Source organism: Moschus berezovskii, chromosome 1, assembly GCF_049115385.1.
Source record: "Moschus berezovskii isolate FMDL1 chromosome 1, NW_MosBer_1.0, whole genome shotgun sequence".
In the NCBI taxonomy this organism is placed as follows: Eukaryota; Metazoa; Chordata; class Mammalia; order Artiodactyla; family Moschidae; genus Moschus; species Moschus berezovskii.
Genome location: NC_142460.1, coordinates 110589716 through 110615553, shown reverse-complemented (window position 1 = coordinate 110615553; position 25838 = coordinate 110589716). Strand labels below are relative to the sequence as shown.

General features: G+C 41.7%; 1 protein-coding gene and 1 long non-coding RNA gene across 3 annotated transcripts in view; one reads left to right on the top strand and one right to left on the bottom strand.

Annotated features, from left to right (window-relative positions):
- Positions 1 to 25838, top strand: part of KCNMB2 (potassium calcium-activated channel subfamily M regulatory beta subunit 2) — a 318093-nt gene that overhangs the window by 195627 nt on the left and 96628 nt on the right. The gene's annotated exons all lie outside the window — the stretch shown is intronic.
- On the bottom strand, positions 667 to 25759 carry LOC148778812 (uncharacterized). The gene is made up of 3 exons (XR_016038093.1): positions 25719 to 25759; positions 10950 to 11021; positions 667 to 1154 (listed from the first exon to the last, which is right to left on the bottom strand). It is a non-coding gene; the product is annotated as an uncharacterized LOC148778812 (long non-coding RNA).

Genomic DNA, 25838 nt, shown 5'->3' with positions numbered 1-25838 from the left:
CAAAGTCTCCTTTGATATCCTCTCAGGCTTCCCTGGTGTCTCAGACAGTAAAGAATCCGCCTGCAATGTGGGAGACCTGGGTTCGATCCCTGGGTTGTACAGATCCCCTGGAGGAGGGCATGGCAACCCACTCCAGTGTTCTTGACCGGAGAATTCCATGGGCAGAGAAGCCTGGCAAGCTACAATCTACGGGGTCACAAAAAGTCAGACATGACTGAGTGACTAAGCACAGTACCAGTGTTCTCTAAGTCAAAAAGCTACACCATTTTCCATAAATCCATGGTCCCAGGTCTCAGGAGAGACCCAAGCTTCCAACCCCAGCCCTCAAGCTGAGGCGCTCATCCAATCTTATCTGGGGAACCCATCCACAGAGTACATCCCTATACAGCCCCTCTAGTACCAACCAACTCTAAAGCAGAGACCTGCCCTGAGTCCTTGGCCATTCCACTACCAGTATCCATATAGAGAAATTTCTCTGGACATATTCCTAGGTGATCAATTCTGAGCCCCAGCCGCGTGACAGCCATGCTGTCACTGTGCAGAAGCTTCTTGGGAGTGGGAGATATTATCCTGCCATTGGCAGAAACCTGTCAGTAATCAAGCTGGACTCATCCTTCAGGTCATCCTATAGGCTAGGAGTGGCCTAGTGAAGAGTCCATATCAGGATGGTGAATTCTGGATAGTATGTCATTGTCTACTTTCAAGTAGTATAAATAAGACAGTGGATTTTATTTTTATGACTTCAGAAATGTTCAAATTAATCACACAAGGAAGGTCTGAAAGTAAGCCCCAGATGCACATACCCGCAAAAATACACATATACTACAGAAGAGTTACAATGTTTATATTGGGGGAAAGACCAAAAAAGAATGCTTTTTATAATTGTCTATAATAATTTTTTTGCCAGCAAAACCTTTTAATTCATATTATTCATTCCTATGTTCTTTGAATTATTATTTAGATTTAGCACACCGAGCGACTTCACTTTCACTTTTCACTTTCATGCATTGGAGAAGGAAATGACAGCCCACTCCAGTGTTCTTGCCTGGAGAATCCCAGGGACGGCAGAGCCTGGTGGGCTGCCATCTATGGGGTCGCACAGAGTTGGACACGACTGACGTGACTTAGCAGCAGCAGCAGCAAAATAATTATAGCTAAAAAGAAACACAAAAAATCAGAGTCAAAGCCATGTCCTCTTCCAGAAAATAGAATGCCAAGTACCTTGGAAGCAATGTCAAGAGGAAAAGAACCCCACCTCCCTTATTTCAAAGAGTTTATTATATAGACTACAAACACAGAAACAGAGGGGGAGAAGTACAAATGTGGAAGACACGCTTTGACCTTGGTTCTACCAAGTTCCTTCTTCCACCATCCACGTGTCAGGCCACAGGAGACATGTTTAAGTGCCTGGGGGGAGAGGGGAATGTTGGCTCACTCGTCAGATCTCTCAATCAGTTTTCTGTGTTTGAATAAGAATATCCACTCCAAGATACTCACCAGTCAGCCGCCTCCTTGCCTTTGATGTTGATGGCCACAGTCAGGAGGCATTTGCCTAGTTCTCAAATCACCAGCTGCTTGATCTGCAGCAAAATACTTACAGTCCTGGAGATTCAGTGCTCTTATTTGTAGCAAGATCATGATAATTCCAACCTCATAGGATTTTTTAGTAATTAAGTGAAATAATATATGCAAAGTGCCTGGCACACAGTGGGGCCTCCACAACAACAGCTGCTGTTCTTTTTGTGATTCCATGCTGCCCTTTATATGGCGACGTTAGCAAACCTCACCGACCTGGTTTTTTAAGTGCTCGGAAACAACCATATTTAGAAGGCCTACACTATTTCCAAATGGGTGCAGATGAAAATTGCCTAGACACAAGGTCTGGCCTTGTCTCCCTTGCCTTTCTAACCTCACATCCTTCTACTCCTAACCCAGAACAGCACTACTGTACCCGAGGGAACTTCCATAAAGGATGAGGTTGCCCTTTTCTGGCTTGTGGCCCCTATGTCAGGCCCAGACTTCTTCCCTAACGAACAAGAACAAATCTCTAAAGAAACCAAATCCTACCCAGCTCTGATGGCTAGCTTGCTTTCCCTACCGCGCACCCCCCAGTGCTCTGCATGGTCACACTACGGCCCACATCAATGCTGCTGTGTCCGCAGGGAGACTCCAGGCTTCTCTCCACCCTAGAGGCCTCACTGTTTGCAGTCACGGAGTATTACAGAGCGAGCGCACCTAGTTTTTTCTATTTGCAAGTGGAGATAAAGGGAAAGACCTGAGCGAGAAGGTTACTGGCGAGTAGTCAGGATTTCCAGTGACCGATCTCAGGGTCTCTGGTATGAAGCGATAGCTTAGAGCTGAGTTGAGGATTGCTGAGATGAGTATGAGATGATAAATTAGAAGCACTTGGCACAGTGCCTGGCACATAGGAAGTTCCAAATAAACCACTGCAGTTGCTCTCAGTATTAACTATTACTGCTGTACTACTACCTGGAAAAATCAGAGGAATTGCTACTATTGCAGTTACTACACTGGAATGTTCATGGCCAAGTAGAGATGGCAAAGATAAGAACCTCATGGCTCCTCCCAAACACTTGTGCCAATTCTGCAGTAAATATGATCAGCATCAACACTCAGCTGCATATTAAAATCATCCAAAGAGCTTTAGAAAATCTTGATGCCCAGGTTATATGCCCCATACCAATTGTCAGAAACTCTAGAAAGGGAACCCAGACATCAATGACTTTTAAAGGTGATGTGTTCCGTTCCGTTCAGTCACTCAGTCGTGTCCGACTCTTTGCGACCCTGTAGACTGTAGCCTACCAGGCTTCTCCGTCCATGGGATTCTCCAGGCAAGAATACTGGAGTGGGTTACCATCTCCTTCTCCAGGGGATCTTCCCAACTCAGGGATCGAACCCGGGTCTCCCGCATTGGAGGCAGACGCTTTAACCTCTGAGCCACCAGGCAAGTTGAAAACCATAGTTCTAACGGATGCCTTAGGAGGGTAATACCCTTATTGGAATTTCTACAAACTTGTGTTTATAACTCTATTATCATACTAGTCCCCTTCTAGGTAAATACTTTTAGGTGCTCCAGTGAATACCTGTACCCCCACAAGACTACTCAAAACCAGCGACTATGATTTATTCATCTTTGTAACTCCATAGGCAATGATGCATAATCATAATAATGATGGTATCCAGCTTTCATGGCGCACTAACCCTCCATGCCTCACATTGGGCTATAGTCTTCACAAACATTCTTTCATTTAATTCTCACACCTATGGGATAAAATGCTATTGTTAGCCTCACTTTACACCTAAGAAAATAGAGCCACTCATGGGTTAAGCAACTTGTTTGAATGGGTAGTCCGATGTCAGAGACTATGCTCTTTCCCATTACGTTACAGAAACCTCAGTGTCACAAAGTGGGCATTTACCAACAAAATAACATTAGTAACAGTATCACCCACAACTTATCGAGAGCTCCCTCTGTACCATGAACTACTCTGATCCCTTTAACTACTTTATTTCATTTAAGTCTCAAACACACACACACACACACACACACACACACACACTGTAAGACAGATCCTACTATTATTCCCTTTTATGAGGAGGAAATGGAAACTTGGTAAGAAGTTAAATAATTTCAAATGAGCTCATTCAGAATAAGGTAAGGATTTGAACTCAAATGTGTCTGATTTCTGGCTCTTAATGACTAAACAATACTGGATTTATTTGTTAATTCACCCACAGATGAATGAAAGAACAAATGAATAAGTGAATGAATGGGTGATCTTCTTAAGCCTCTCTCTATCCTTGCCTTCTTTATCAACTTTCTCAGCAAGCCTGCCTGATTTATGAGAAGCTTAACTCCTCTTATAGGTTAAAAGAGGAAAAAATAGCAGTGTACTAGTTCTATCTGAGGGAGGAAAGGGAAATCAACACGGAGGAAATGAGTCTCTGCAAATTCCCAAAGATTTGGAGCAGAAGCCAATTTGTTAGTTTGCAAATGAAAGTGCCGTCTCCGCTTTTCACTACTCTGTTTCATGCCTTTAAAATTTAAACAGGAGGCTGAACATCTGCTATGTGTATTGGAAAATCAGGAGGGCTGCAAACAGTAAACAGAAGATGTACTGGATATTTTCAAATGTTTCCAGTTGCTAAGCAACACACTTCCTGCTTTCCAGGCACCTTAGTTAAGTCACCTGCGCTTCAGCTCTGAGGATGTCTTGAATTAAACTTCCAGCCGTAGGCTGTGATACACGAAGTATTGAAACCGAACCACAATAGAGGGAATTTGATTTTATACCATTTTTCTGAGACTTGTTGCTAGCAGCTATCACTGTCAGTGCTGGATCAATAGCAAAAGACAAGTTAACACAGTATGTTTCTTTTTTTTTTTTAGAAATTCAGTTTTTTATACAGTAAAACTCCCTAAAGCAATGAAATACCAGGAAGGGCACTTCTGAAGTAGTTTAAATATAAATTACAGAATATTTTAAAATAATAGACCTGTGTTCATTTGGTCAAGTTCATTAATTTCAAATGAAATGACAGAATTGTGAAGTAAAAATTGAATTTTGGTGAGAGTTGAGAGTTTTTTTTAATTAACACATTAACAACCAGTCTAAGCAATTCTAGTACTTGTTTACCAGTAGCCTCAGGATTTTATTTGTACTGCTCATTCAAGCAATACATGTAGATCTTATTCCATCTTCACTACAATTCTGGGAGAAAATATTTTACCATTTTTACAGATAAGATCGCTAAGACTATGTGGATAAGATCCCTGTCCAGAATTCATAGTTGGGTCCCAAAGGCTTTTAAAGGAGCTGAAAATAAAAAGCAATTTCTGCCCTGTGCTTCAATCCCAGCCTATGCCCTGAAAACACAGTTACCTTTTCTGGTGCCTGAAGCCTGCCCAAAGCCACAAGACCCCAATCAGCCCAAACCAGTCACCTGGGCCTTGTCAATGCTTTGCCTGTTCAGTTTCCTAGCCCTAGTATATGCCCCCAGGGATCTGAAGTAATATAGTTAAATGAAAAATACCATTGGCACGAATTATGTGAACTCGATGACACTTTCAGGCCATAGGAATAAAGTTGAGGCCAACTCTACCTCATTCACAGAGCTAGATTTTCACAGAACCCTGGATTCCAAATTATAATCACTTGTGAACTTCTCATTTCTTCTTTTCCCCATCACAGTCCCTTAGCCACTGGAATCCAGATTGGTGAAGGAGACAGAGCCTAGTCAGGGACTTAGTGGAGAACCTTATCAGATGGACATGATTCTCAGGTTCCTCATTTCAAACTTCAATATTCTACATTCTAGATTTGCATGCCAACAAGAGGAAATCTACCCTGTGTTTCTCCCTTGTTTATATAAAGTGTTATAACTGGGCCCACGACCAGGAGACAGATTGTTTTCACAGAGTTTCTAATTAACATGCAATTAATTGTGTGTGTGTGTATGTGACTAAGGCAACAAAGAAAAGCCGTTTTGCATGTGAAAGCTATTCAAAACACTCAAATTTTTCCTGGTACTAAATACAGTAGGGAGCAAAGTTTGAAAGTTTTCAGTCTTTTCTGAAGATCTTGCTTATTTTAATATTTAGACCTCCTTTTAGGGAGACTTCCCTGGTGGCTCAGGATGTAAAGCGTCTGCTTGCAATGCAGGAGACCTGGGTTCGATCCCTGGGTTGGGAAGATCCCCTGGAGAAGGAAATGGCAACACACTCCAGTACTCTTGCCTGGAAAATCCCATGGACAGAGGAGCCTGGTAGGCTACAGTCCATGGGGTTGCAAAGAGTCAGACACGACTGAGTGACTTCACTTTCTTTCTTTCTTTCTTTCGGTATTATAATTCAGTCTCTTGTCTCTGCTGAGGCCCTGGCCTTCAGCTGCTTCCTCCATTATATCCATTATGCATTCACTTATTTAACCCATATTTCATATTTGTTGAGTACCTACATTGCACAAGGAGTTGGGGCCCAGTGATGAGCTAAATGGACCTGGGTTCTGCCCTCACAGAGATTGCCATTGAGAGGACATTAATTGACACCACTTACTGTATACCAAGAATGATGCTAATTGCATTATATCACTAGCTTATTAAGTTTTCATTGCATTCAGTCCTCACAATAACCACATGAAGTGGATATTATGATTAATCTTTTTTACAGAACAGAAAACTGAGTCTCTGAGAGGTGTGAAAATGGCACTTGTCAATAGTAAGTCAAAATTCAAACCTAGGTCTTTCAGAGCACAGACACTTAACCACCAGGCCATTATGCCTCTATGTGTATGGCAAATATTTGTACATATTTTAATTGTGAAAGTTAAAAACGATAGTACAAAAAAAAAAAAAAACCCTCTTAACATCACGCCTGGCATATAGTCTGCAGCAGTTATTTTTATTCTCTCCTTGCACAGAGAGAATGTAACTAATCTTGAGCTCCCCCAAACTTATATCACAGCATTGTCATGTCCCCTTGCTAAGTCCCAGACAGTCTTCCTTTTGGCCTGGCCCTGCTTCTCCTCTCAAAAAAGATCCCCTTCTTCAGACCTGCTGCTGCTGCTGCTAAGTCACTTCAGTCTTGTTCAACTCTGTGCAACCAAATAGATGGCAGCCCACCAGGCTTCCCCATCCCTGGGATTCTCCAGGCAAGAACACTGGAGTGGGTTGCCATTTCCTTCTCCAATGCATGAAAGTGAGAAGTGAAAGTGAAATCCACTCTTAGCAACCCCATGGACTGCAGCCCACCAGGCTCCTCCATCAGTGGGATTCTCCAGGCAAGAGTACTGGAGTGGGTTACTATTTCCTTCTCCATCAGAATATTCTAGTATTTGGTCTACACTGGACATAAGCTACAGCCCTTGCCTGGAAGGGTTCACTAGGGATGCAGACCCTCACACAGATATATCATCAGTGCTCCTCTAGACTCTAGACTCGACCCTTGTGCTCACAGGGTGGCGGGGCAGTGGAAAGAGCAGCTATTTCTTTCTAAGACAACTGGGGAAGGCTTCAGAGAAGAAGTAAGTCTGAACTAGGTCTTGGAGGACCAGTGGGAATTTGCCAAGTGAAGACAGAGGAGGCCACCTGGGACATAAGAAAAAGTATGTGAAAGGATGCAGGCAAGGGAGAAGGCATGATGTGGCTATGAAGGAGGGCCAGTGAGCAGAAGTGAGAAAAGCAAGTTTGAAAAGGTAGGTTGTTGCAATGCTATCAAGAAGCGTCTTCAGGGTCAGACGAAAGAGTCTGTACTTGTTAACCCGCAGATGGGCAGTGTTGCTCCAATGGAGGCTTCTCAGCAGCAGTGACCAGACAAGATCCATTTCACTAACATCTAATGTCTGTCAGCATGTGGCAAAGCTTTCCCGCTAGAGGCAGGGCACCCCTCTTTTTGAGAGACTGAGAGGAGACTGGCCATGGACATCACAGCCAAACCAGAGTCTTCTGTCTAGAAATAACTGCTGCTTTCTGAAACTCTTCATCTCTGATTCTGAAATTCTGTATGTCTGCCCTGGCATTTCTATAACACTGAAGATAAAAAAGTATTTGGCCACTTTATTTATTTTGGACATAAATTACAGAGATTTTTGAAGGTTCCAACCTACTTTTTCAGTTTGAGAATTTAAAAAAGAGAGAGTTTGGGACTGATCTGAATAACGACTTGTGTTCCCAAGAACGTTGTGCTTTGGTAAGCAATGTTGGCTGATTATTGCCTCATGCGTTTCTGGAACAGCTGCCTGTCTCCTTTTAGAGCTCTATTCTAGGGGGATTGCAAGAGCCACAGAAGAGAATTTAACTCCTGAATACTCAGTTCATTTGGATAGAAAAGAGATGAAAAAGCAGTGGTACGGTTGTGATTATTCATTTCAGAAAGTTGGTGGTTTTTTGAGGCAAACAGTAAAAGCTCCTTCTGTGGATTCAAATGAAAGTTTTGTGTGAGCAATTCCTCTGAAGTCCACCTGATCAATATTTTGATGTATGTCTGCCAGTGTCTTTGAGCCAATTTTATTTTCAGCGAGGATTCAGTATTTATTTCAAGGAAGGACAAGTTAAGGCCTGCATCACTGAGCTGTCTTTCTGTTTTCTGAGTCCTACTATAAATCTAGTTTATTTGGAAAACCACACCATGCTCCTGTGGTTAGATTTATTGCCACATCCAGCAAGAAACCAGCTTTCACTCATTTAGAGATTATTAAACACTACATACTTGGCTTTCTTTAGATGCTCTGTGTATTTAACCAATGGAATTTAGTTTCCTACCCACTTCTAATTTTAATTACATGATAATAAAGGGCTCTAGACTTAGTAAACTTCCCTTTCATGGTCAGATGACAACTAAACAGGACTGACCAGGACTCTGTATGAACAGAAGCTAAGATTTTTCAGGAAGCAAGACAGAGGTTGACAGCAGTCCTATGGCCCTGATTGAGGTCTGGAAGGGATGTTGGAATTATCTTCCCCTCTCCCACGCTATGGGCTTCCCAGGTGGTGCTAGTGGTAAAGAACCCACCTGCCAATGCAGGAGACATGAGAGATGTGGGTTTGATCCCTGGGTTGGGAAGATCCCCTGGAAGAAGGGATGGCAACCCACCCCAGTAGTCTTGTCTGGAGAATCCCATGGACAGAGGAGACTGATGGGCTAAAGCCCATAGTGTCCCAAAGAGTCAGGCACGACTGAAGAGACTTAGCATGCACACTCCCATGCCTTATAACCATTCTCTACAGTCCTCCTCTCCCTGTTTAGGTGTCTGTTCTTAGTGACAGGTGTTCTCAACTGAATGCACACATCCCTCCTCCCCAAATTTACAATTCAACCAGCTCCCAGTGGTTCTTCTGAATTAACCAGGGACTGCTCATTCCCAAAGGATGGAGCAGATCAGCTTTCACTCACGTACTTCGGCAGTGATCTTGCATTTCTTCTACATTTGATGTTTCTGGCATTGCTGAATGCTTAGATAACAAGCAAAATAACAATAGTATCAAATATTTATGGGGTACTTATTACATGGGCTCCCTTGGTGACTCAGATGTTAAAGAATTTGCCTGCAATGCAGGAGACCTGGGTTCTATCCCTGGGTCAGGAAGATCTCCTGGAGAAGGGAATGGCAACCTACTCCAGTATTCTTGCCTGGAGAATCCCATGGACAGAGGAGCCTGGTGGGCTACAGTCCATGGGGTCACAAAGAGTTGGACATGACTGAGTGAACAACACTATTACACGTAAAAGGCATGCTAAATATTCACATGCTATCTCATTTATTTCCCTCACAACAAACTTACAAGCTAAATACTGTTAATCTCCCCCATTTTATTGGTGAGAAAACTTAGAGAAGTGACTCACTGATGGTCACAGAACAGGTAAGAGTCAGAACCAAAATTAGAACTTATATTTCTTAATACCACAGCATGTGGGATCATCTCAGAGATGAGAGGTTTTCCCAACACTTGCATTTTGGTTACTACAGGGAGTTCAGCTCTCTCTGGACCAGGTTGTATTTGACCAAGTCAGAGGCTAAAGAGTTTGCTCCCAGGCACATGCCCTCTCCCTTCAGGACTGGCTCATAGAAAGAGAGGAACTCAAACTCACAGATAGTAGTAGAGTTAGTCTTCTTCTGTAGTCATTGCTTTTAAAAACACAGAACACTGCTTTTTTGGAAGTTAAATGATTAGCTTGTCAGACTCACGTTGATGTTTTGGGGCAAATTTCAGTAACTTAAAAAAGATGAGCTATTCAAGTTCTAACATGTCTAACCTAATACACACACACACACACACACGTGTGTGTGTGTGTGTGTGTGTGTGTGTATGTAAATGTTAAGATACATCCAGATATAAATGGAAAGTTGAAGGGAAGAAAACTAGTGTGTTTCTACCGTGCTTTTTATCCTTGGGTCTAGTGTGACCTGGGCTTTTACATTGGGCACCCCTCCCAAGGCTTGGTTTCCTGCACCACTGCTCCAGAGCAATTTACCTTCCTCCTACCTGGCACCACATTTCTCACATACCTCTAACCTCCTCAGATCCTTCTCAGGCCTTCTCGCACTTACCTTGTGTCCTTTTCTCAATCATGTTCCTCTCAAACTGACATTGGTTTCCCTCCTTGTCTATGATTTGCTGGATATTTACTCCTGTGCCCTCCAGATAATAAAGGTGCCTAGTACAACCTCCGGAGAAGGCAATGGCAAGCCACTCCAGTACTCTTGCCTGGAAAATCCCATGGACGGGGGAGCCTGGTAGGCTGCAGTCCATGGGGTCGCTACAAGTCAGACATGACTGAGCGACTTCACTTTCACTTTTCATTTTCACACATTGGAGAAGGAAATGGCAACCCACTCCAGTGTTCTTGCCTGGAGAATCCCAAGAACGGGGGAGCCTGGTGGGCTTCCATCTATGGGGTCACACAGAGTCGGACACGACTGAAGTGACTTAGCAGCAGCAGCAGCAGCACAACCTCAGTATACAGACCCTACCCAGGAGCTAAATACTGTTATTCTCCCCCATTTTATTGGTGAGAAAACATAGAACAGTGATTCACTGATGGTCATAGAACAGGTAAGAGGCAGAACCCAAATTAGGACTTATATTTCTTAATATAAGGGTTCACACTCCATGGGGTTTGCTTCAACTAACTCCCCCAGCCAAAATTGGACAACTGAGATTAAGGTTCCCTCCTCTTCACATTAGGTAAGATAACCGGCTTCCATGCTTGGGAGATAAGACAGCTTCAGGGAGGCAACCTCTCAACAAACACAGTAAACCCTCATACTGATGTGTCCCTTTAGATCTTACAAAGTCAACATTATCAACTTATTCAGCAAGAATTTATTGAGTGTCTGCTGTATGTCAGGCATTCTTCTCCACTAAAGGGTGCAAGGATGAATAAAAAAGCCTTTGTCAAGGGACAAAGGAGGTTAGTGATGGGAACTTACCAGGAGAGTGAGAAGTTTTGTCGGCTCTGGCATCTTTGGTTACAAAAGAGGCAACTTGATCTTCAATGACTCCTGAGGATCAGAGGTGAGAGCATTACTCCCCAAACCCTCCATCTTCCAGCAACTTGTTCCACTTCCACTACTTATTTATCACCGATAAATGAATATGTCCCATCCTTTATTTAAGTTTGCCTTTTTCCTTCAGGATTACCTTTATTGTTTCTAATCATCTGCCTTTCTAACTGCAGTCTGTACTGTGAGCTCCTCTATGAAAGCCACTCTCCTCTTTTCTGGATGTGCTAGATCAGAGCAACCTCTGGCCAGTTACCACTCATGTACATGGGATATAATAGTGTCTTATTGGGTTGTGCCTGGTAAGGGATGTTTTCCTATTACTTCCTCTCTTGCTTGTAGGTGTAGTTTTATTGCGCTGTGTTATATTAAGGTAAAAGAAAAATAGCCTTGCCAAGAACCTGAGATTTTGTCTGCCTGTTTATCTATCTAACCTACCCAATTTTCCCCCAGGAGAAAGCAAAGTTTTCCCTCATAAATTAGATAGGCCTATAGATTAGGAACATTTTTTTAATCTGTTGCCTTACTCTGGAGTTAAAAGATCGGCATTAAAGCCAGTGTGACTTTAATGACTGTGAATTAATGACTGTGCCACCTAAGGCAACTCATTCAGTCTTTTCTGGCCTCAGTTCTGGTTCTGAGACAGGGATTGAGTGAGTTCTAAATTGGAATACAATGGACAATTGTTTCAGGCCACAGGTCAAGTTGGGACAACACCAGGGCTTAGAAAAGGCCCTAGGGTTTATCCTCTGCCCCACACCACCAGAGAAAGCTCACCAGAAAATATTCAGTATACTTTAGTCTGATATGCTTCTCTGTATCACTTAGGCACTTGGCTGACCTAATCAAGTAAATGGTACTACAGACATCATAGGCTTCCCCGGTGGCTCAGAGGTTAAAAGAATTCACCTGCAATGCAGGAGATACAGGAGAAGTAAAATCAATTCTTGGGTCGGGAAGATCCCCTGGAGGATGAAATGGCTACCCACTCCAGTATTCTTGCCTGGAGAATCCCTCCGACAGAGGAGCCTGGCGGGCTACGGTAAATGGGGTCACACAGAGTTAGGTGGACACGACTGAAGGACTGAGCATACACGCACACACAGACATCACAGGAACACAAATTTCTTCCTACCTCTTGCTGAACTCATAGACACAGATGTGGAGTCCTGAGTGTTGTGAGACCTATCCCTTCACAGAGGCAGCCAGGCCTCCAAATGGCAGTTCAACTTGAGCTATGGACTTCCAGAGGAAGGGGAGGGTCCCTAAGCTGAGGGGCTCTCACAGCTTCCAGTCCCGCCCATGACTGTTTCAGAAGCATCACTGCACTAGGCTGTGCCTAATCAGTTCTTTCCAGCTCAGGGCTGCTTATGGAGCACAGCGTGTTACAGCTTAGTCCAGTTTCTCACATGTTCAACACTCGCTTTATTCTTTCCCTTGAGTGACAATTCTGAGTGTCAACACACTCTTCTTTCAGCATACCAAATCCTGCTTGAGGGAGGGCTGGCATTGTTCCAAGCAGGCCAAAGTCATGGGTTCTCTCTCGCTGATGTCTTTTTACCACAAGGGAGTTGCAGGATCTTTGAACATTCCTATGGGTGTATTTCAAGGTTCTTCTCTTCAGGCTCCGGCAATTCCACAGTTTACCTTGATCCCCGATGAACAGGTTGGGAGAGCCTGTCATTATGACTTTTACATGATGCTCTGGGCTTCTGAGCCCCTTCACAAGTGATTAACGCTTCTCTCCAAGGGCAGCTGGTGGCATTTGTCTTCACTGTGTTCTTTCTCTAAATTCTATTTCTTTTTCTTTTTGACTCTTTTTTTGCTCCTAAAACATGTTTTTCTCCAGTGACTTGGGAATGTGTATGATTTTCAAACAGAACAAGTTCACAGCTTTTGTTTTCTTCTGTTCAACATCAAAAACACCATTGTAAACTGGAGATATAAAGCAGATTTATCAGCTTCTACAGTCTTTATGTCCAAATATTTCTTTTTCCTCATGTTTTAAAATCATCAGATAGTAAAATTGACTCTATGTTTTTTTAGTTTTTTGGTGTTTTCTATGAATCTTATCACATCTATTGATTCATGTGGGCTTCCCAGGTGGCACTATTAGTAAAGAACCCACCTGCCAATGCAGAAGACATAAGAGATGCAGGTTTGATCCCTGGGTCAGGAATCCTTATAGCGGGCTACAGTTCGTAGAGTCACAAAGAGTCAGACAGAACTGAAGCACACACACACACACACACATTGATTCATGTCACCACCATCATAATCAAGACAGAGTTTCCTTAACCTATTACACTTTTATTCTCAAATCTTTCCCGCACCTCTAGCTGCTGACAACCATCATATAGGGCCAGCTTTCCCAGATGGCGTACAAATGGAATCATATAGCGTGTAATCTCCTATGTCTGACATTTCCATTAGCACAATGTATTTGAGATCCATTCACTTTGTAGTATGTTTAAAGGGTTTATTCCCTTTTATAGCTGTATAGTATTCCGTTGTATGAGTGTACAATAGATGTTTATCCATTAACTTCTGAGGGATATTTGGGTAGCTTCCAGTTTGCAGCAATTATAAATAATTTACTATACTAATTTGTGTATAGGTCTTTGTGTGAACATGCATTCATTTTTTCTGGGATAAACGCCTCAGAACACAATTAATCAGATCACATGGTAAATGTATGTTTACCTTTATAAGGAATTGTCATACTAAAGAAAAGAGTGACTATAACATTTAGCACTTACACTAACAGTTTACAAGAGTTCCAGTTTTTCCACATCCTTTCAAGCACTGAATATTACTGTCAGGGTGTTTCAATTTTAGCCATTTTAATAGATGTATAGTGCTTTCTCACCTTGGTTTTAATTCACATTTCCCAAATGACTAATGATGCTGAATATCTTTTCATGTGTTAGCTTTCCATCTTTATATCTACTTTGGTCAAATATCTGTTAAAGCCTTTTGCCCATTTTAAAAATTAAGTTGTTTATTTTCTTACTACTGAACTTTGAAAGTTCTTTATAAATTCTGAATGCAAGTCCTTTGTCAGATATGTGATTTGCAAATATTTTTGTAACTCACAAATAGCTTATATTCATAAGCTTATATAGTTATAAGCTTAGTTATAGTTCATAGCTTATATTTTCATTTTCTTAAAAGAGTCTTTGCAAAGCAATAACACGGAGTTTTGATGAAGTACAACTTATCAATTTTGGTGTCACATCTAATAACTCTTTGTTTACTTCTAGGTTACAAAGATTTTCTTCTGTTTTCTTTTTTTTTCTGAAAGTTCATAGTTTAGTGCCATAAGTTTAGAGTTATCATTCATTTAAAGTTAATTTTTGTATAGAGGGAATGAGGTTTAAATTTAGTTTCCTTTTTCTGCATGTATATGTCTAATTTGTTTTAATGCATTGGTTGAAAAGACTATCGTTTCTTCACTGAATTGTCTTTGCATTTTTGTTTAAAAACTTCAGTAGGCCATGTGGATTGATTTCTGAAATCTCTGCTTAGTTAGTTCCACCTGTCTATGTGTCTATCCTTTCACTAACACCACACTCTTATTACTATAGCTTTATGGTAAGTCTTAAAATCCTCTAATTTTGTTTTTCACCTTTATAATTGTTTTGGCTATTCTGGTTCCTTTACCTATTTACATAACATTTAGAATCAGATTGTTTATATAGTTAAGATATCCTGCTAGGATTTTGACTGGAATTACACTATGTATCAATTTGGGGATAATTGACATCTTTACTATATTGAGTATTCATTAACACAATATGTCACTCCGTTTATTTTTGTCTTCTTTGATGTCTTTCATCAATTTTTTTGTATTTTGCAGCATACAGAACAGGTATTGTTATTTAGAAGAATGGTTCTAGTTTCCAAGAGTTTGGAGATTTTTCTGATATCTTTCTGGTATTGATTTCTAGTTTAATTCTGTTTTGGTCAGAGAACATACTTTGTATTATTTCAGTTCTTTTCAACTTGTTAAGGTTTGTTTTTACCAAGAATATGGTCTATATTGGTGAATTTCCCATGGGTACTTAAGAAAGAACATTTCATATGCAATCACCGGGTTGGAATATCCTATATATGTCGATTAAATGTAGTTGGTGGATAACACTGTTTAGGTCTTTTATGTCCTTGCTGATTTTTTGTCTACTGTGTCTATGTATTACTGAGAGAGAAATTCTGAAATCTCAAATAAGAATTGTGGATTTGTCTGCTTCTCCTTTAAGTTATATCACTTTTTGTTCCATGTGTTTCGGGCCTTCTAAATAAGTGCATCATCACATTTAGAACCACTATTCCTCTCAGTAAACTGGCCCTTTAATCATGATGTCATGCACTGCTCTCTACCCCTGGTAATTCACTCTGCTCAAAGGTTTACACTGTCAGATATTCAAATGGCCACCCCCATTTTTTTTTGATTAGTGTTTAAATGGTATATCATTTCCCACTGTTTTATTTTCAACCTCCCTATATCATTTTGTTTAAAGTAAGTTTCATATAAACAGCATGTAGTTTGTTCACTATTTTTTAACCCATCCAGACAATCACTGTCTTTTAGTTGGTGTATTTACAGCTTTTGCATGTAATATAATCATGGTGAAATTAAGGATACCATTTTATCATTTGTTTTTTGTTCATTTCCTCTATTACTCATTTCTTTTTTCCACTCCCTGACTTCTTTTGAGTTATTTAAACATTTCCAGTGTTTAATTCATCTAATGTGTTTTTATTATATCTCAGCATAATTTTTAAGTGGTTATTCTAGGGATTATAATATACATACTTCTTGTAGTCTATATAGAACCAAATTTACCACTTCAAGTGGGATGTAAAAATCTTACTACCATAGAAGTCTCTATCCTTCCCCTTTCTGTTTTATCTACTATATCCACACTCAATAAAAACGTCAATGACGATATTCTAATTTCTACTTTCAAACATCAGGCATATTTAAAGAACTCGCGAAGAGAAGAACAGTCATATATTTACCATTTTTGTTGCACTTTCCTCATTCCTTATGTTCCACGTTTCTTTCTGGTATCATTTCGCTTCTGCATCTATAGAATTTCTTTTCATTCAGAGTAGATCTGCCACCAATAAGTTCTTTCTTTTTCCTGAAAATGCTTTTATTTCACCTGATTCATTCCTGAAGGATATTTTCAGTAGTTACAGAATTTTAGGTTTTTTCCCTCAAGTGTTTCTTTAGATAGTCTCTGGGAATGTGTGTGCATGCATGTGCATGCCCAGCCACTTCAGTTGTGTCTGACTCTTTGCGACCATATGGACTGTAGCCCACCAGCCTCCTCTGTCCATAGGATTCTCCAGGCAAGAATGCTGGAGTGGGTTGCCATTTCATCCTCCAGGGGATTTTTCAGACCCAGGGACAGAACCCACGTCTCCTGTGTCCCCTGCATTGCAGGCATATTCTTTACCACTGAGGTACCAGGGAAGCCCAGATAGTCTCTGCTGCTGCTGCTGCTGCTAAGTTGCTTTAGTCGTGTCTGACTCTGTGCAGCCTCCTAGACAGTAGCCCACCAGGCTCCCCTGTCCCTGGGATTCTCCAGCCAAGAACACTGGAGTGGATTGCCATTTCCTGCTCCAATGTATGAAAGTGAAAAGTGAAAGTGAAGTTGCTCAGTTGTGTCCGACTCAGCGACCCCATGGACTGCAGCCTACCAGGCCCCTCCGTCCATGGGATTTTCCAGGCAGGAGTACTGGAGTGGGGTGCCATTGTCTTCTCTCTCCTAATGCTGTCCTTTTCAGTTTTGATAGAGGCTTCGGTACAGAGGCAGCAGTGATTAAGTCACGGGCCCCTGGTGATTGATTCAGTTCAGTTCAGTTCAGTCGCTCAGTCGTGTCCGACTCTCCGCGACCCCATGAATCACAGCACGCCAGGCCTCCCTGTCCATCACCAACTCCCGGAGTACACTCAAACTCATGTCCACAGAGTCGGTGATGCCATCCAGCCATCTCATTCTCCGTCGTCCCCTTCTCCTCCCGCCCCCAACCTTTCCCAGCATCAGAGTCTTTTCCAGTGAGTCAACTCGTCTCATGAGGTGGCCAAAGTATTGCAGTTTCAGCTTTAGCATCAGTCCCTCCAATGAACATCCAGGATTGATCTCCTTTAGAATGGACTGGTTGGATCTCCTTGCAGTATAAGGGACTCTCAAGAGTCTTCTCCAACACCACAGTTCAAAAGCATCGATTCTTCGGCGATCAGCTTTCTTCACAGTCCAACTCTCACATCCATACATGACCACGGGAAAAACCATTGCCTTGACTAGACGGACCTTGGTCGGCAAAGTAATGTCTCTGCTTTTTAATATACTATCAAGGTTGGTCATAACTTTCCTTCCAAGGAGCAAGCGTCTTTTAATTTCATGGCTGCAATCAGCATCTGCAGTGATTTTGGAGCCCAAAAAAACAAAGTCTGACACTGTTTCCACTGTTTTTCCATCTATTTCCCATGAAGTGATGGGACCAGATGCCATGATCTTCGTTTTCTGAATGTTGAGCTTCAAGCCAACCTTTTCACTCTCCTCTTTCACTTTCATCAAGAGGCTTTTGAGTTCCTCTTCACTTTCTGCCATAAGGGTAGTGTCATCTGCATATCTGAGGTTATTGATATTTCTCCCAGCAATCTTGATTCCAGCTTGTGCTTCTTCCAGCCCAGCGTTCCTCATGATGTACTCTGCATATAAGTTAAATAAGCAAGGTGACAATATACAACCTTGACGCACTCCTTTTCCTATTTGGAACCAGTCTGTTGTTCCATGACCGGTTCTAACTGTTGCTTCCTGACCTGCATACAGGTTTCTCAAGAGGCAGGTCAGGTGGTCTGGGATTCCCATCTCTTTCAGAATGTTCCACAGTTTATTGTGATCCACACAGTCAAAGGCTTTGGCATAGTCAATGAAGCAGAAATAGATGTTTTTCTGAAACTCTCTTGCTTTCTCCATGATCCAGCGGATGTTGGCAATTTGATCTCTGGTGCCTCTGCCTTTTCTAAAACCTGCTTGAACATCTGGGAGTTCACGGTTTACATACTGCTGAAGCCTGGCTTGGAGAATTTTGAGCATGACTTTACTAGCGTGTGAGATGAGTGCAATTGTGCGGTAGTTTGAGCATTCTTTGGCATTGCCTTTCTTTGGGATTGGAATGAAGACTGACCTCTTCCAGTCCTGTGGCCACTGCTGAGTTTTCCAAATCTGCTGGCATATTGAGTGCAGCACTTTCACAGCATCATCTTTCAAGACTTGAAATAGCTCAACTGGAATTCCATCACCACCACTAGCTTTGTTCGTAGTGATGCTTTCTAAGGCCCACTTGACTTCACATTCCAAGATGTCTGGCTCTAGGTCAGTGATCACATTATCGTGACTATCTTGGTCGTGAAGATCTTTTTTGTACAGTTCTTCTGTGTATTCCTGCCACCTCTTCTTAATATCTTCTGCTTCTGTTAGGTCCATACCATTTCTGTCCTTTATCGAGCTCATCTTTGCATGAAAAGTTCCCTTGGAATCTCTAATTTTCTTGAAGAGGTCTCTTGTTTTTCCTTTTCTGTTGTTTTCCTCTATTTCTTTGCATTGATCACTGAGGAAGGCTTTCTTATCTCTCCTTGCTATTCTTTGGAACTCTGCATTCAGATGCTTATATCTTTCCTTTTCTCCTTTGCTTTTCGCCTCTCTTCTTTTTACAGCTATTTGTAAGGCCTCCTCAGACAGCCATTTCGCTCTTTTGCATTTCTTTTCCATGGGGATGGTCTTGGTCCCTGTCTCCTGTACAATGTCACGAACCTCCGTCCAGAGTTCATCAGGCACTCTATCAATCAGATCCAGTCCCTTAAATCTATTTCTCACTTCCACTGCATAATCATAAGGGATTTGATTGAGGTCATATCTGAATGGTCTAGTGGTTTTCCCTACTTTCTTCAATTTAAGTCTGAACTTCGCAATAAGGAGTTCATGATCCGAGCCACAGTCAGCTCCTGGTCTTGTTTTCGCTAACTGTATACAGCTTCTCCATCTTTGGTTGCAAAGAATATAATCAATCTGATTTCGGTGTTGATAGTCTCTAATATCACTAAATCTTAAGAATGTTGAAATTGATTTAGGGACCCAGAATCTGTTCTATTTTGACTTTTTATCAAAAGAAGATATATATTGAATATATATTCAAATATAGTATGTCTTTGTACTTCTACATTTGCCCTCAAGATCTCAGAGTAGAAAAGCTGCCATAGCATGTATAAAATGTTCACTTATGATGAGATATTGAGCCAGCATAGCTCAAAATCACAACCTGTCACTGCTTTCATTAATTTTGTCTTTCACAATTAACTAAAAAGACATATTGACTCTCTTATTACAGTTTCAGTTCTCATTTCACTTGATTTCCCCATCCTGTTATAATCACACCATCATCATTACCCTGGCTAGAGATCACTAGTTTGCAAGTTAAAATAATCTTCATTAATAATATCTACCATCTGCTCCCACACTGGGCTGTGAATTAAATAAAAATTCACAAGCTAATGATAGCAAAACTTTTGACCATTTAGATATTTATTGAAATAACAGGAAATAGTCATATACTTTTTGAAAGACCAAGAAAATATCAATTCTAGCTTACATTATATCTTGACTCTATATACTGTCCTAAGTATATATTTCTCCCTTGTAAGTTGAGATTCTTATCTGGCCTCAAACATCTTCCTCAAATCTCTCCTGCCCCATTCACCTTGAGAGTTTCAGTTTGGTCTTTAGGACTCAACTCAAAATGTCACCTCCTTAAGAAGGCTTTCCTTCACTTCCTCTTTCCCCACTGTGGTAAGGCAGAATAGTAGCACCCACAAAGATGCCCACGCCCTAATCCTGGGAACCTGAATATATGTTATTTTCAGATGACACTACCCTTATGGCAGAAAGTGAAGAAGAACTAAAGGGCCTCTTGATGAAAATGAAAGAGGAAGGTGAAAAAGTTGGCTTAAAGCTCGACATTCAGAAAACTAAGATCATGCTATCTGGTCCCATCACTTCATGGCAAATAGATGGGGAAACAGTGGAAACAATGGCTGATTTTATTTTTCTGGGCTCCAAAATCACTGCAGATGGTGATTACAGCCATGAAATTAAAAGACACTCCTTGGAAGGAAAGTTATGACCAACCTAGACAGCCTTCCCTGGTAGCTCCCTGGTAAAGCATCTGCCTACAATGTGGGAGACCTGGGTTCAATCCCTGTGTCGGGAAGATCTCCTGGAGAAGGAAATGGCAACCCACTCCAGTACTCTTCCCTGGAAAATCCCATGGACAGAGGATCCTGGTAGGCTACAGTCCATGGGGTCGCAAAGAGTTGGACGTAACTGAGCGACTTCACTTCAGACAGCATATTAAAAAGCAGAGACATTACTTTGTCAACAAAGGTACGTCTAGTCAAGGCTATGGTTTTTCCCGTGGTAATGTATGGATGTGAGAGTTGGACTGTGAAGAAAGCTGATCGCCGAAGAATTGATGCTTTTGAACTGAGGTGTTGGAGAAGACTCTTGAGAGTCCCTTGGACTGCAAGGAGATCCAACCAGTCCATCCTAAAGGAGATCAGTCCTGGGTGTTCATTGGAAGGACTGATGTTGAAGCTGAAACTCGAATACTTTGGCCACCTGATGCAAAGAGCTGACTCATTTGAAAAGACCCTGATGCTGGGAAAGATTGAGGGCAGGAGAAGAAGGGGATGACAGAGGATGAGATGGTTGGATGGCATCACTGACTCAAAGGACATGGGTTTGGGTGGACTCCAGGAGTTGGTGATGGACAGGGAGGCCTGGTTTGCTGTGGTTCATGGGGTCGTAAAGAGTCGGACACAACTGAGCTACTGAACTGAACTGAACTGAACTTCATGTCAAAAGGAACTTCTCAGTTGTGATTAGGTAATGACCTTGAGATGGGGAGATTATCCTGAATTATTCAGGTAGACTTAGTCTAACCACATGAGTCTTTAAAATTAGAGAACCTTTCCTGGGTCAGAGAGGTACAACATTGCCAGTTTTGAAGATGGAAGAAGGAAGCCATGAACCAACATATCTGGGCAACCTTTAAAAGTTGGGAAGGACAAGGAAAGGGTTCTCTTCTAGAAAGGAATGCGGTCCCGCTGACATCTCAAATGTGGCTCAATGATATCTGTATCAGACTTCCAACTTACAGACTATAAGGTTTATATTGTATAAATTTGCACTGTGTTATGTATGGATGTGAGAGTTGGACTGTGAAGAAAGCTGATCGCCGAAGAATTGATGCTTTTGAACTGTGGTGCTGGAGAAGACTCTTGAGAGTCCCTTGGACTGCAAGGAGATCCAACCAGTCCATTCTAAAGGAGATCAACCCTGGGTGTTCATTGGAAGGACTGATGCTAAATCTGAAACTCCAATACTTTGGCCACCTCATGTGACATATTGACTCACTGGAAAAGAGTCTGACGCTAGGAGGGATTGGGGGTGGGAGGAGACGGGACAACAGAGAATGAGATGGCTGGATGGCATCACCGACTCTGTGGACATGAGTTTGAGTGAACTCCGGGATTTGGTGATGGACAGGGAGGCCTGCGTGCTGTGATTCATGGGGTCGCAAAGAGTCGGACACAACTGAGCGACTGAACTGAACTGAACTGATGCCACTAAGTTTGTGATAATTTGTTACAGCAGCAGTAGAAAACTGATGGTAGGCTTAAATGTCCCTTCTATAACCTTTTTTACTCTCCACACATACTGCTAATAATATGTGCATGGGCTTCCCTTGTGGCTCAAATGGTAAAGCGTCTGCCTACAAGGCGGGAGACCTGGGTTCAATCCCTGGCTTGGGAAGATCCTCTGGAGAATGAAATGGCAACCCACTCCAGTACTCTTGCCTAAAAAACTCCATGGACTGTCTCCTGAGGAGCCTGGTAGCTGACAGTCTATGGGATCTCAAAGAGTCAGACACGACTGAGCAACTTCACTTCACTTCACTTCACCTATCACGTAGTATTGATAGCACCTGCTTGCTTGTCCTCTTGTAGCAGACTGTGAATGCCTTGAAAGCAAGTATAGGTCTTATGTGGAATGAGGTTATGTGAATTCATTCATTCATCACACAAAACAGCTACTGAGTCATTCCTTCACACCTGGGACAGACTCTGATAATGACAATGAATATTAACACCACTTTTTCATTCCAATCCTTTCCTGCCTGTGATTTTTCATTAAAGAAATGGAACAGGAATCAGGCATAATAAAGATGGGTGACTTCACCCAGACGTGGACCCTAATGACATTCATAGCGTTAGATCCAGCAGCCAAAGGACATTAAAGACATATTTGTATCCACAAAATATTTCCAGTGAATCAGTGAGGTTATTTTGGGAAATATGATGGTCCAAGGAGAAGGGGGAGAAACTGAAGAAAGAAAATGCAATTGCTTATTTTCCCACAAAAGTTGTCAGGCAGGAGGCATCAAGCAGTGTTACCCATGACACCATCAGACAGATGACTATTTCTAAGCCAAGTTATGAATCATGTTAGTGCTGTCCGTCCAAGAAGCAGAAGCGATGAGACCGACTTTGGAATGAATTTGTGTGCTTGTTGGCTTTTTGCAAGAAGCACCGACCAGTCGCCTCTGTCAGCACCAGGTCTAGGAGTGCTCAGCTCTCTTTCATCCACTTTCTCCCTCTTCACCTGCTATACTTTTAAAGCAGGAGAATGCCTGCCTCCACCCCTAGTTGCAATTAAGATCCCTGAAGTGACATTTTTAATAGGGATATGAAAATGAATGTAAAAGTGCTAGTCATTCAGTTGTATCCAACTTTTTGCAACCCCAAGGACTGTAGTCCTCCAGGCTACTCTGTCCCTGGAATTCTCCAGGCAAAAATTCCAAGAAACAGAATTGCCATGCCCTTCTCCAGGGAATCTTCCTGACCCAGGGATCAAACCCAGGTCTTCCACATTGTGGGCAGATTCTTTACCGTCTGAGCCACCAAGGAATTCCTATAGGGATATACTCTACCTTTAAAAAATAATATGTACACTTCAGACTTAGCATCTCACCCTTTATTAAACTGAGAACACTCCTGGAAAGTTACCCAGGAATGTAATTCCTATTTCATCATTTGCACCTATCTCATTCTCCTGCAAGCTTACCTAATCTCCTATTTTCAGCCCTGAGAATCAAGGAATCAAATATATAGGCCTGGTTAACTCTTTTGCAGAAGGGTTTGTGTGTTACTCTGGCTTATCACATGATTTTCCAGAAATGAAACATAGGTATCTGTTTGGTGCTAGGTTGATAAACCTTTCACAAACTGCAAAAGGAAATAAATTCTGGTCAGATTTGTTAACCAAGGGGACACTAAGACACGAGGGAGGGGAAAAAATCCCTTGGTACTGTATTTTTATTGAAACTGACCCCAAAGTGGCACAAAGGGAGTGAGCGAATCAGGCCAAATATATCATGGCGTCTAGGTCTCATCAACTGCTCCCAGACTGTTTCGTGTACTGTAAAATCAATTTAGTCCTGGCTCGCAGTATTGATTAGGAAGGTGGCTGAAATGATTGTGTCTTCCAGACTCAGTCTCAGCAACTGCAAGCAGACCAAAATCCAGTCAGGTATTTCATTAATTCTCTACCTTTTTCTTCTACATTTTTTTTTTGTTTGTTTAATCTCCAGCACCACCCATGATCTTGAAATCCCTTATCTCTTTCTCTTTCTTGGTTCCTGCTGTCTTGACTTATATTTTACGTGGTAAGATTTTCAATTAGCCCAGTGCTGGACTGAAGTCAGCCAGGTCAAGTGTTCTTTCAGAAATTCCTTTCCCTAATAAATAGGCTGATAAAAATACAACTCTTGGAAGAATATTACATTTTTAATCCCATGTCCAGGAATATTTTATGCTTTTTTTTATCCCAACTTGTTAATGTATTTGTCTCAAAGGCTGTGGAGACCATCTCTAAATGGTGGTCATTCCCAGACACTTCCCGGAAGATGGCTTGGTTTTTCCATCTTAAAGATTTTGCCCTTTGTGCCATGTAGCAATCATAATGAAGTAGATTATGCTGTAATTTTTTAAAAGCCTAAAATCAGAGTGTTTTATAAGAACAGGGATTTATTACTCACTCACGCTACATGCCCCTTGCTGGTCGACAGTGAAGGGCTCTCACTGTAGTCACTGAGGGCGAAACCCAGGCTGACAGAGTAGCTGCCATCTCATCATCACAGTGGAAAGGAGACCTCTAGAGTCTCACACGGACACATGTCAAATGCTCCAGGCCTGTGTGACACATATTACTTCCATTCACAACTTACTGGCTTCAACCAATCACAAAGAAATGAGGAAGCACATTCTACCCTTTCCAGTAAGGTAGAGACTGAAAATATCTGACAACGCTAATGACAATCATGTGCTCTGTAAGAATTTGTGCTTTGATGTAGCCACTTCCTTGATCCATAAATTATCAAACGCATACCTTGCCCATTGTACAAGTACTTGTCATAATAACTTTTGAGCCATCTAGGTAATTGCATATGTTGTCAGAATATATTATATGTTTCTGTTTTTTCATATTTAAACCTCCTCTCTCTTTCTCCATTGTCACTTTTTCCAACACACACACACACCCCTCCCCATCTAACTTTCAACTAACTGCAAAAGATTGCTAACTAGTCTCCTTGTTTTCATCCTTGTCCTCCAAAGGCCACTTCCTCACATAGCACTTGAGTATTTCTTTTCACAATATAAATCATATCAAGTCTTCTACTTAAGACCTTCTAATTTCTTCCCATCAAACAACAGAATACAAACTCTTTACCACGGCCCGTGGGAGCTCCACCCTGCCTACCTCTTCAGCTTCACCTTTCACCATTTCTTCTTGCCAACCTGCTCCAGCCACAATAGTCTTCTTTTTGATCCTCAAATAAGCCAAACTACTCTGTGCATCCAAACCTTTGCATTAAGACTTCCTTCTGTTTAGAATGCTCTCTCCCCAGTTCATCGCATGGCGGACACCTCTTGCTACTCAGGTCTTATATCAATGTATCACCTACAGAGACTATCCCTGATCACACAATCTAAAATAGTACTCCCTCCAATCTAACTATTAGTAATTCAGTTAATAAATATTTAAGCATCAACTATGTGCTAGATAATATTTTAGATACTTAGACATATTCATGAAGAGAAAACAAACAAGCATGCTTTCTCCGGGGGGGGCAATACACAAGATATAGTAAATATATTAAATAAGTATGTCATATATTTTATTAAAAGATTGGAGAAAGGGTGGAAAGGGAGGAAAGGGGGTGCAGAGAGAGACAGAGGGAGGAAAGGTGGGAAGGAAGGAAGGAAAACAGACCAAGGCAGGAACATACTTGAATAGGCTCCTGCTGACCAAAGACAGAAAAATATTGAACACCACAGTGTTTAAATTCTGCCACTTCAATATGATTTGTACCTCAGGGTAATCCAAGTTTATAATTAAACTGCGAGAAGAAGTTTCTCCTTATAAAAATACTTCAGCTAATCAATAAAGCAGGAATGATAGAATTTGAGTGTCACCCTGCTCCAGCGTTTCTGTCTGAATCTTTGTTGTGGGGGCTGTCTTGTGCCTTATGCAATATTTAGCAGCTTTTTTTGGCTCTACTCACCAGATGCTGATAATTGTCTCCAGACATTGCCAAATGCTCCCTGCAAGGAAAAATCACTCTGCCTGAGAACCACTGGTCTAGGAAACAAGTATCAGAGGCAGTTTACATGACAAAATGAGA